This window comes from Trematomus bernacchii, unplaced genomic scaffold (assembly GCF_902827165.1).
Source record: "Trematomus bernacchii unplaced genomic scaffold, fTreBer1.1, whole genome shotgun sequence".
Taxonomy (NCBI): domain Eukaryota; kingdom Metazoa; phylum Chordata; class Actinopteri; order Perciformes; family Nototheniidae; genus Trematomus; species Trematomus bernacchii.
Genome location: NW_022988043.1, coordinates 3,838,107 through 3,850,807, shown reverse-complemented (window position 1 = coordinate 3,850,807; position 12,701 = coordinate 3,838,107).

Genomic DNA, 12,701 nt, shown 5'->3' with positions numbered 1-12,701 from the left:
CTATGTGGCACTTAGCTGATTTAAGATACAAGGAGGCTTGGTTTTTTGTTTTGCCTCATGCTGCTCCACATTTATGATTGTCTGATACTCTTTCGAGCGATAAACTAAACAAACATAAGGTGTACAAATGTATTCCAGATAAGACAACAGGGCACTGGAGTTTGTTTTTCAGGTGATGGCTGATGGATAAAGTGAGAAAGATTTGTATGAGTTTTATATTGATGTCGTTCTGTAGCTTGAAGACATAAACAGGCCTGAGGTCTCACCCAGATGGCTGTGCAGAGACAGATGATCAGTCCAGTGGGACTCGTGCATGACTTCACACGTTGGTCTGGTACTTCCTGGCTGTACAGTGAATTAGGGCCTCCCCCATTCCCCTCCTCAACTGTACACCAGCTCAGCATAAGACAGAACGGTCTCATTAAATCACACAAATGTCCCTCCTGTAGGCCTCTTTATAAAGCTCACCCTCACTTAAGAGTTACTGTAGATTCCACAGTAGAACTGCCACTCACACCATGATGGAAAATAATTAATAATCAATTGCTAACTTTGGGTGATAAGATATCCTCAAAGGTGGGCCTAAATTGAAGTGACCCAAGAGCTGGGACAATACAAGAATGCAATAAAGCATGATTAAAAGTACATCACATTATTATTCAATAAGTCACATTACCTGGAAATGACTTTGTTCAATGTTCAATAATATGTGTTCAATGTTTTCTCTATAGCAGCGGTTCATGATTTGCATATACACTATATCACTATGCAGCTGCAGGAAGAATCACATAATCAGCACTGTTGTCCTCTCTGACTGTACTCTCGCCGGTCTGTACAGTGTGTGTTTCTCCCTCGGTGTCCTGCAGATGGCAGACGCACCATTCCCGAGGACGCTCTGCAGATCTGATCTGAGAGCGGCTCAGACAAAGAACACCACGGGGCACGACGGCTTGACATTTAAAATCAGTGGGACTCGCTGTCTGGAACTGGATCTGTATTCTTCATTCGGGTATTCTTCAAATTAATAAATATTAGGATATAGTCTGTATTATTATTATTTTAGTAGTAGTAGAAGGGACATTTGACACTTAAAGCTTAATGCAGAGGCAGATAAGTCAAATACTTTTTTTTGTTTGACTACTTCGCTCATAAGAATGGTCTGTTGTTGCCTTAGGTTCCGCGTGGCATTTTATATCGTGAAAAGTGTCATCACGCGCGCATACTTCACGGTACACGTCCATAATGTAAATATCTCGTTGGGAGTTATTTGCTGTTGGTGGCGGGAAATCTTCACAAAGGACAGAATAAACAACACAAGGCAGCAGCACGTCAATTAAATTAACAGTGTGGAGCAGCAGGGGAGGGGGCCTAAATGAACAAAAATGTCAAATACACATATTAAAACTTAAATGAAATAGCCGCAAGGATGCAGGCAGAGTAGGAGATTAAACTCAAAGGGATACCAAGTCTCTGTGCCTGGAGGTGGTGATACTGTAATAGATGCAAATAGTAAAAGTGAGCACCATTCTCTGTAATAATTTCAGTTTAAACGACAAAGACAAAGGAGATTTGTATCTTGTTACAAATAACAAAATAGTTCTGTTTCATTATAGAGCAAATATTAAACCATGGAAAAATGCTAACCCAGTCCTGTTATAGCATCATTCCAAAGGACAGATATATAGATTATTGCATCCCTTTGCACTTTTATTGTGGCATCAAACCTACTGGGTTTAGTCCAAAATAGTAGTAATAAATGACATTCCCCATGTCTTCCTTTATTGCTCACCACAAAGGATATCAATTAAGCAAAGGTGTCAGTTACAATGGTGCTTCTGAGGCTACCACTCCTTCCTTATATTGCGCTGATATCATTAGAAAAAGAACAATTTTCACAGGCACAGCTAATCACCTGCGAGGGAAAGAGTGGGTGGTGACATCAAATTGAACCGCGGAAATAGAACAGGAATTAGATGCACTTAGCCATCAGATGTTAATGGCAGCAATCAACAGCCAATTACCCAGCGTACTTGAGTACCTTGACAAGTGCAGGTGTACCCTACAACTAACACAGGCCTTTTTCACGCATTTCCATAAATTCGACAGTAAACTCCCTCCCTGATTGTGCATGCATGTTTTATTGAGGTTGCAATTAAGCAATATTGTAAGGGACGTGTCAAACTTGGATCGTAAGAAAGAGAAAATTCCTTCAGGGCAAGTCGGACAACAATAACATGGCTTACCTGCATGCATGCAAATCAATGAAGTTATTGTTTACATTTAAACTACCACCTTTGTCATTGCCTAGAGCAATGCTCAAATTGCTTACACACGTTTGCTAGTTTGAGCATTTGTAAATCAATGTTCAGAAATGTCTTGGCTGGCATTTTTTTTCTGTACAACTGGACAGTGCAGCGGTGTCACTGCCTGGCACAGCTCGCATTGTGAACATGATCCAGGCTGAAGATCTTCTGCTGATGCTGATGATCTCTGTCACTGGGGTGGATTTCAGGGCTCAGCTCTGACTGCTGCCCTGACAACTTTAGGAAACATACTCACGGGCACATGCATGCATTAGATGAACACATCAGCCCTTGCACCCACTGTGAGGCCAGCGTCCCAGTATGACCTACTTTGATTATTCTGTCCTTAAGTAACAGGTGACGGGCTTCCCCGGATGTCATCTGTGTCGTTGGCCTCTGTTCAGAGGCAGCATTCAGGACCCAGGGAGAGCTGGCTGGCAGCATGCCCGATCTACAAGTGAGCTGTCCTATCATTGACATCAAGTAAGCCCAACATGTCATGTCTTCATCTTGTGAGAGTTCAATCCCCCTTTCGGGATGGATCAAGCTCTCTGTCGCTGAAGAGAGGCTGTGCAGATATTTCCTCCTGGGAATGTCTAGAAAATTACCCTTGAGATACATGCTTAATAACGCTGCTTTAATTGTGACCGAGAAGCAATACATTGCACTAAGTGTGTGCAATATGTATCCTACAACCAGTGTGATTTTAAATGTACAAACTGGAGTAACTTATATAATTGTATAATGTTACTTGTATAAGTGATGGGGGCTTTTTTGTATGTCCAGGCACAGAAATGTGTTTTGTATGAGCCCTGCATGGCCTGGTATTCAGGCTACAGTCCATCTGGTGGACAGCACTGTAAGCTGCAGCGATGGCGAGCTCTGATCTCTGGAGCTGGTAAACAGACACCACAATGGTAAGGTAAGCAAGATCTAGGAAAAAGCGTAAAAGAAAATGTGTGGAGGGGCATTTGGTTTTAAAAATTGGCACTATACCAATGATAATAATTATGTACATTGAATGCATCTCTGTTCTGTTTTATATTATTGTAGCTCTGAATAGCCATGGTTAAATAATAGACAGCCAATGACTAATAGCACTGTCTTCACATGAGGCAAACATATTTTATAATATTCAATATAATACAATATGACCATTGACAGTCCATTAGCTTTTAAGAATGACCTGTGCTTTCCCTCCTCTTTCTCCCTCTTCTGTTTGCCCTCCAGCTACTTGACTTGTTCTACTTGACTCCTGAACCATTTTAATATCAGGCTGCCATGGGTTTCCTTCCTGTAAGCCAGCGTCTTCATATTTCTGTTTCTGCTCTCCCAGAACGAGAGATAAAAACTGAGCATGCTGTTGGTGAATTCTACCAGTGTGTATTAATAGAGGAAGTGACCGTGTTAATGGCCCTTTTAAACACCATGGAGAGTGCAGAGAGCACAAATGTTGAGAAAATATTTTGGACTCATTTGACTATAATTTGAACAACACCTGTGTCCTCCTGCTGCTAATTACAACATGCACAATTGTTTCCTTAAAAGAAAGCATTAATACATTTATGTTAAGTCCAAAGAGCTCTATTAAAGATTATTTTCTGGATAGTGTTCAGCTCTAAATGCACATTTGCACAGACATAAAGTTTAATGTAATTGTAGTTAACAATATTTTTTAATGAATTTTATCTCTGCAAAATGTTTCAAAAATATGTCTTATTCAAGTGCAAGTTAAGTTTTGTTTGGTGCTTAATGCAAAAGCTAGTTAACAGTTCATATTAATCACTTTTGAAATGACATCGATAAAGCAGCCCAACGGAAAAATGGCAATTAAGCACTTATTGGCCCAACATGATCAGTGTTGTCAGAGGTCATGGGCAGACATCAATGGCAGTGTGTGTGTGTGTGTGTGTGTGTGTGTGTGTGTGTGTTGTGTGTTGGTGTGTGTGTGATGTGTGTGGTGTGTGTGTGTGTGTGTGTGTTGTGTGTGGTGTGTGTGTGCTGGTGTGATGTTGCTGTGTGTGTGTGTGTTTTGTGGGTGTGTGTGTGTGTGTGGTGTGTGTTTCTGTGTGCTGTGTGGTGTAGGTGTGTGGAGTGTGTTGCTCTCGACGCGCGCGCTCAGCGCGCGCGCTCGTGCGCGCGCGCGTGCTCGGCGCGTGCGCGCGCTTTAGCTCGGCGTGCTCGCGGCGTTCGCGCGCCGTGCGCCGCGCGATGACGCGCCACGAGAGATGGAGCTTATGCTTGAGAGAGAGAGAGAGAGTTTAAATGCACGTGCAGTATGTGTGCTTGTGCATGTTAAATGTGGCCCAACTTTTTCTTCATGACTAACGGCCTCCATAAAAGATGGAGCCTGTCTCCCCGCAGCAAACCTCTTATGCTCCGTCTCTCTCTCGCTGGCACTTCATTGCTTACTCACAGAGGAGTCCACAATGCTATATATTAATTAAGGGGTTTCAGAAACAATAATGGTGACAATAAAGACAGTCCTCCCTCTTTGTCCTCCGAGTTCTGCCGTCAGATGACATTAGGAGGCATTTGAGAGGAGATAGGGGAGGAGGGGATGGAGGAGAGATAGAGCCCCTTCTCTCAGGAATGTAATCTCCCTGATGTTACATGGTGCAGCCTAAACTGATAAATTGCAGATTAAATGGCGGCCACACTCCACTTCACCCTACAGCCTACACCACACCCCCTTAGTTCCACACATTTTTGCTATTCACTGCCTTCTTGGCCTGTCAATTCTGCCTAATCGTGAGAGGCACTAAAACACCAGGTCTTGACAGAGCCAGATCAAGAATGATGAACATCTCTCAATGGCAAAAGACTCGTGCTCCTAACTCTACTAGAAGGCTCGCATCACTTATGCAGAAATCAGCGGCGTGCCAGCATCTAGGAATTATGCCTGCTGACAGGAGATGCATGAGGTACGCATTGTGCGGCTGGAGCAGCCTTGACAAGTTATAGTTAACTGCAGCAATGGCGACCCCGAACACAAAGGATACAGCGGCTTATTAATGGTGCAGCATCCATGTCAATAATCCCTGCTTTTGGGTTCTGTCCAGAGTCATGCATCTTGCCATTACAAGTGGCACACACACATGGTTTCACAGCACATAAATACACACACTCGCACAAGCAGAACACACATTTCCTCACTGTGTTTTCTTTCTCTTACGGGCCGGAAAGCTTTCTTTTCCTATAGATTGCATTGGCAAAACACCTGGAAAAAAAGGAAAAGTGAACATAGATATATACACCTGCTTATAATTGTTTCCCTTTATTACCCCCCCAAAATAACCTGCCGGTAGAGGGTGTGCCCTCCGACCTAATCCATAAGCCTGAATACAAAGAAATAAGTCATTAAATTCCCAACCGCATGTTGCCGTTGTCGTCTATGGAAATATTTGTAATGTATATTCTAATTTTTCGGAATAAATTAGGCACAGATGCATTTCCATGTAAATTTATTCAAGGCGAAAGGAAGAAGAGTGTGGGGGGTGCTGTAAGATCTGCCAGATTATGCATAATTGTAGTATTGTAGCTCTCATTTCTACATCTAGCTCCGTATTGCGTGGTCATTAAATTCTAAAATAATGGCAACCTCACAGCTTCTCTGTCCTAATTGCCCCTTCCGTACAATTGCCTTCTCAAGACAATGTGATGAAGTGTGCTGTAGGATGTGTTAATAAGATGGCATTTCTAACTGAGGAGGACAATGCTTTGGAGTTGCACTCTGTGTATACCAAGTGGAGTGACTTCACTCACTCACTCACTCACTGTCTCTCCTATTTGCTCACCTTCTTTTTGCTGTTTGATGCCTTTGAGGCTGCAAACAACTGAGCTCACAGTAGCCCTGACATATCAGGAGGAAACTGGGATTTCAACTTGTCTTCACTCATTTCAATATGTGGAGAAATCAAAGCGGGAAAAAAGGCTCATTAATAAAAAGACGTGTCTCTAATCCACTCAGTGGTTGGGAGGGAATTTTTTTAATGAAATGCAACACGTTACCTAATTGCGCGGCCGCATCAGGCACACAGTGTGCATTTCAAAGGAAAATATGCATGAATTTCAAATGTACTATCTCTCAATTGAGACCGGATACAAGTGAGGGGAAGGGAAAGAGAGATCAATCTCTGTGATGATATGTGAAAAGGGCAAGCTCCTCGCCCAGCATGTACTTTTCCTCATTACCTTTCATTTTCCAACCGAGCATCTTCCACTTGATACAAAATAAACAACTTGAATACAGTGTGATGATATCTGGCTGTCTGTGGCCGCACTGGAACCTGCGTGTCCTCCTCTGTACATATTTGTAAACACACATTTCAGGCTGAAAGGCTTTAGTTGCACTTGCGTGATAGAAGGTTATTATAACGTGTTTAAAGTGTCCCCCAGTGGACATTTTGTCCACTCTGAGACTTGGTGGACTCATCACCAGCACTTCTGTCTGTGCTGCAGCCTCCCCCCCACACCCACACACACACATGCACACACAACACCCCAGAGTGCTCTCCTCGTAGCCTAACCCACCTCGACTTCCTCCCAGCTCCCTCTGACGTTTAGCCATGCTTCATCTCCACATCCTTAAAAGCAGAAATTAATGACAAGCACAAAGCTGCTCATTTATAATTGCTTCATTATACTGTTGTGTTCTCCTGACAATAATGGTGTTGCTGGTGTTTTTCTAATTATATGGCATTTTTTTTTTTGCTCGTTATCAAGGACTTCAGGTAATTGTGGAGAAAATAATGACTGCCTGCCTGCCTGCTTCCTCTGTCTCTCATGGATTGCACATCACAAACAGTCTCAGTGCAACCAAGAGCCTTATCAAGGAGGCTGTTGGGTTGCCTTTAAAAAGCCGACTCCATTTACACAGCTAGTCATCAGCGGCACTGTGGCTCAAGTGTCTCTAATGAGCAACTTGTATTCAAGTGTTTAACTCAAAGGTTTATGACAGATTACAATTAGCTTTTATTTATTTTTGGTAGTACTTGAATCAGAGACTTTCTTACTAATTCTCATTTTGTTTTTTGTTCTCCTTGCTCCCTTTGAAAAAACTATCCTAACATTTGGTGATTGGTACTCAGAAATATAAGAACTTTATTAATCCTTTTTAGTTATTCAAACCGCCAATGAATAAAATGAAGAAACAGCATGCATCAATTCCCATTCTATGAGTCTCACATATAAATATGATTTGCAACAGTGACGATAACATCACTAATAATGCTGTCTGTGTACGGTGATTTCATTCAACTGTGTGGAGATTAGTGATTTGCATTTAATACCCGGTGTGCTCCGCTGTTTCTTTTCATGCAACATTGCCGGATATGGATGATGACATTATAATAATTAAAGAACATTATGGACAGAGGGTGCTTCGCTATTTGCTACCGTGCGTAATGGCGGCCAACACTGTTATTTCTATTTGAAGAATGCATCCATGTGTGAAATAATAATACTCCCTCCAGGAATACCATTGTCATATTTTATTTGTCGGTATAAAAAGATGAAACAAAAAATGTAATAAAAAAGGAAACTCTCACTCTTCATTTCCATCCTTCTTCCTTTTTTTTTAAAATTCTGCTGTTGCAGCATCCAGCACCGTTGCTGTCTGAAAACCTCAGAGGCGGACTTAATTAGTTGCTAAGAGAAAGCTGCCAGTGGTGGGGAGCTAAGAGAGCGGGGCATATTTTTGTTTGCTCTGAACTTTGCTAATTATCAGGTAGGATGTAATTTCCTCCATTCCCAAGAGGCTCCCAGCAGAGAGCTGCACTAACTAAAAGGAGAGAAACAAGGCTGAGCCCAGGGAAAGTATGAAATATTGACTGTTGTGAACAAATCCTTTGCTTACTATTTCTTCTTCCAGATCACTAAGACTTATATTTTCTCCCACCGCTTCTGGAGGTGTGATTATAGTCTAATGCTGTGACACATCGCGAACAGTACTTGAGAGGGTGTAGGAGAGAACATTTGCACAGTAGCCATCATGGACAGGTGGAAACAGGATGTAGTGTGGCTCAGAATGGGGAAGGCAAGCACAGGGCGTATATCATTTATATCCAGCAATGTCTGAGCAGTGACAGGGACTGTGTTTAGCAGGTTCCTATCCCACATGCATCACATTATGATTCTGAAGTGCCTCAGACGAAAGAGGAGGTTGAATTGCCGTTGACCTGAGTGAGCTAAAATGACATAGATTCAGACAAATAGAGCACTGAGCTAAGCGGGAAAACAAGATGGATGTCTACTGGCAGCACATCTGCACAGGCTCCCTCTCTCTCTCTCTCTCTCTCTCTCTCTCTCTCTCTCTCTCTCTCTCTCTCTCTCTCTTCTCTCTCTCTCGTCTCTTCTCATCCTCTGCTGCTCTCTCTCTCAGTCCTACTCTCTCTCGGTCTCCTCATCATCGTCTCTCTCTCTCGCTCTCCTCTTCTCCTCGATGGTGTGTGTGTGTGTGTGTGTTTGGTGAGCCCAAACTTTTGACATTTTCCCCAGTTGCACCACATCAAAAGCTGTCTGGATACACACTTAATAAGGCTTGCAAACATGCAACTTAAAACTCTCGAAATTACGCAATTTCTAGAGTTTTAAGAAACACACATTTCTTTGAATGTTGCCATGACTCAGAGAAGCGCCTTTAACTGCACAGCCTGACATTAAATCTGAGGACTATACACAGAGTTCTATCTGTGTTCTAAAATGTCAACGTGAAGTTTTCAGAGCGGCTTTTTACAAGCTTCCCAGTTTAAATCTTGGCAGACTCTTCTGTGTGTGTGAGTGTATCACCATGGTTGCGGCGTCTAATATGCACGCCCCAGTGCATTGAGAAAAGAGAGTTCTTCTTCTTCACTTGGTTTAATTGTCCCTCAGAGACCTGTGGAATTGGAATCTAAGTGGAATACCAGTCTCTTTCTCCAGCCTCACCCCAACACCACCTCCACGAGCCCCCACACCCTCTCCCTTACTCTCTCTGGGGTTGGAGCCGGGCATTCGGAGACTCTTGATTTGGGCCTGTCTTTATTTCATCACTGGCGTCTTCTCAGCTTGCTCTTTGCCGTGGTGCTTGAGCGCCACAGCGTTAGGGTTTATTAACCCCCCTAAGCAAGAAGTACCTAAGGGAGGTCAGACACTGGTCGTTAAAAATCTATTGTGACTTGTCTGAAAAATGAATAAATGAGCACATTATTTCTCCCCGTTCTGCAGCCCCGCTGCGCTGTTTGTCTAATCAAGTGCGGGAGCAGGCAAAGTCAACCAGGGTTGACATGCACATTTTATTTAAGTTTTTGTCTGTCAGAGGAGTTTAAATGTGTAATGAACAAAGGAGTGGTGATTTGAAATATAATCCCATTACACTGATGAAATTACAAAGACGGCGAGAGTTCACAAATCATGCTCATTGTTTTCTATCATGAGCGATGCCCCGTTGAGGTTGTTGCGCGAGGAGGAAGGGCAGACCGTGAATGAATAGTGACAGCACTGTAAGGGGATTGGGACTGAGCGCGGCCCGGCTTCGGTGCACCTCCCCGCACTGGGAAATACTGAAAGGCTTCGTTCTTGCCTCTGCCGTGGCTCAGGATGAACCCATTTGAACGGGCCCAACACAAAATGAAGGCACCAAAAGAGCTCTGTCTTGGTCAGAGCTGATGTGGACACATTTAGGAAACTAATCCTCCAAAAGTAATGCTGAAAAAGGCATATAGCTTTCACCCAAAGCAAGCAAAACAATGATTTCAAAGATGAAATATGTACATTTATGTGTTAGGCTTGCTCACTTGCTAAGTGTTCACCTGAAATCAAGAACTGTGGTGTTTTGTAACATAAGAATAAGCCTTTTATATCTTCATAGAGAGAAGGTCCTATTCCAATGGAGTCTGCAATTTTGAAAAGCCATGTTTCCACAGTAGCACAAAATAGACAAACCAAACACTGGCTTGTATGTTATCTGAAGAACATTGTGATTTTTGGACTATCCTGGAAAGGGAGAGGTGAAGAGTAGGGTACTGTACAGCCTCACTGTTTGATACCACTAAATCTTACATACTGGTCCTTTTAAACATTGACGAGGCTGCAGTAACTGTACCACATTAAAAGTAATTTTGTTTCCTTCTCAACTCATGCTACCTTCAAGCTTCTTTAAGGATGGACAACATCAACAGATCATGACAGAAATGTTCATTTCTCTTTTCAAGTCCAGCTTGTAAGACTTTGCTTTAAGGATTAATGTAGTTGTGTGTAGCTGCAGACGCCCTTTGATGTCTGCCTTTGATAAGGAGGGCGCTAACAGTAAGGCCCTTGGCTGAAAAAAGTTGCATCTAACTCTAAGAAAAAAATATATTAGAGCAACTTCTGTTTTAGTTTTCTCCAGCTTTAATTGGAAACCTCATATGCCCCTTAAATAACATCATCTGAAGCAAAAAAGTACATCTGGCTCTAAAATGCTTACCATTTTTAACACTAATGAACTGAGGCGTGCAGTAGAGATCGCCAAACTGCTGGGAGATGTACAGTATATTCTGGAGAATTCCCCTGCTGCACAGGAGCTCATAAAACACATATGAAGACAGGAACTTGTATCTGGTTATTCGTGTTTAATTGGAGGCGCTGAGTGATGCAAACTAGGTTTTAATGCCCTCCCCTGCTGCCTGACTACAAGTAGCATCAGTGTAGCAACCCCTCCTTTTCCATATTTCCTCACAGAAATGACCAAACATACTGCTAACAATGCCTGAAACACACTCTTACAAACTCCCCCCTAAATGTGGCGACACAACATGAAGATATTAGACACTAAACGCATTTAAATGCCACAGTTTTATTTTATTTCCTGGCATGTGAAGAAGTGCAAAAGTATTTGTGACAATCCTGCCAAAGAGACAGTGTTATGACTCATGTGGGAACTTTATTAAATCATGTTTGTTTCAGATTATTTTTGGTTTCTAATTACTAGCCATATTGAAGTGTTGATTATATAATGAGAAACGTCTGTCATCGATTCCCAGGAAGTAGACTCTTGGCTGCCCTCTAAAGCTTGTAACAGGTGAAAAGGCAACATGTAAAGGAGAAAGCTGGGTGTCAAGTGATGTAATAAATCTACACCCAATCGAGTTGACAATCATTCAAAACAGAGCGACAGGGAGGCTCAGCTTATACCTTCCGACTGTAGGGGCCATTTGATATACATTTTCTTTAACTGTCACATGTGTTTGTCGAATGTCCGGTTTTTGTTAAACGCTTGACACAACGTTCTGTCTCGCGCTATTACAGTTCTCTTCCAGGCTTTGATGTTCTCCATGTACAATATAATAGCTCATCCTGTAAACATGAGAACAGATTGAATAAAGAATACTTTGCTTTCCCTTGGCCCTGGAAAACAGTTCTGTCATGTGCTGTCCACGCTCATCTCGGCTCTGGGCTGGCCACGGCGCCTTTATTCAATGTGACAGAGGAGAGCTGGGGACTCTTTCTCCTGGCACCCCGGTACGCGCCACACTGACACTCTCCTCTGAAGTGCCACATTAATTCTAATAAAGCGCTGCCTTACCAGGGCCCACGAAGACCAGGGCTGTTGAGGGGGAGGTAGACGCTCGTATAAATACCAGGCTTAATGAAGGGAGGCAGTGGTGGCGCAGGTGGTGTGGCAGTGCAGGTGGCACCTCTCGCCCCCAGGCTCCTGGGTGAGTCCGCTGCCACTGCCACTCCAGGGGGCACAGCAGCAGAGATTGCATTTTAATTACCAGGTACACCTTGTCCTCCTGATGGGTCATCGCCTTGGTGGGAGTGAGTGTGCAGACATGCCTGCTTTATCTCTACCTGCATGTTTACAATGAGATACTCCCCTAAATGTTGTAACGTATACTTGCTAGAGCGCGAACAGGGGTCTTATTGTTCATGCTTGGCCTGTCACCACACAACATAACTAATTCAGTATATAGGAGAGACCGGCATCCTCTCTGAATTATGTGCACCTCTCTCCCTGTAGGGAGGTATCCATCCAGCGGCAGTCAGCGCTAACCCTCCCCTTGAGGAGCTCCATCCACAGGGAGGTCCACACCTGTTTCCTCACCCCCTCTATCCTCACTCTGGAAAAATCATCTCTCTTTCTTCCAGTGGTAACTCAAAACTTGACATTTCAAATGCTTTTTTAGTTGGGGTTTCCAGTTTTGGCGCACCTGGGTGAGAAATGGATTGTGGTTCCACTGCACCTATTCCTTCTGTGCCTCAAGACCCTGTACAGATGGGTGATGAGAGGTCTTGGAGTGGGGGAAGGAAGGAGGGTTGTATGTCCAGGACATGTGAAGCCCCCTCACCCCCCCCCCCCCCCCCCCCACACTCTCTCTGGGGATGCTTCTGTCAGCACACACCAGCACAGATGTTGTTGCATTGTCTGGAGCACCA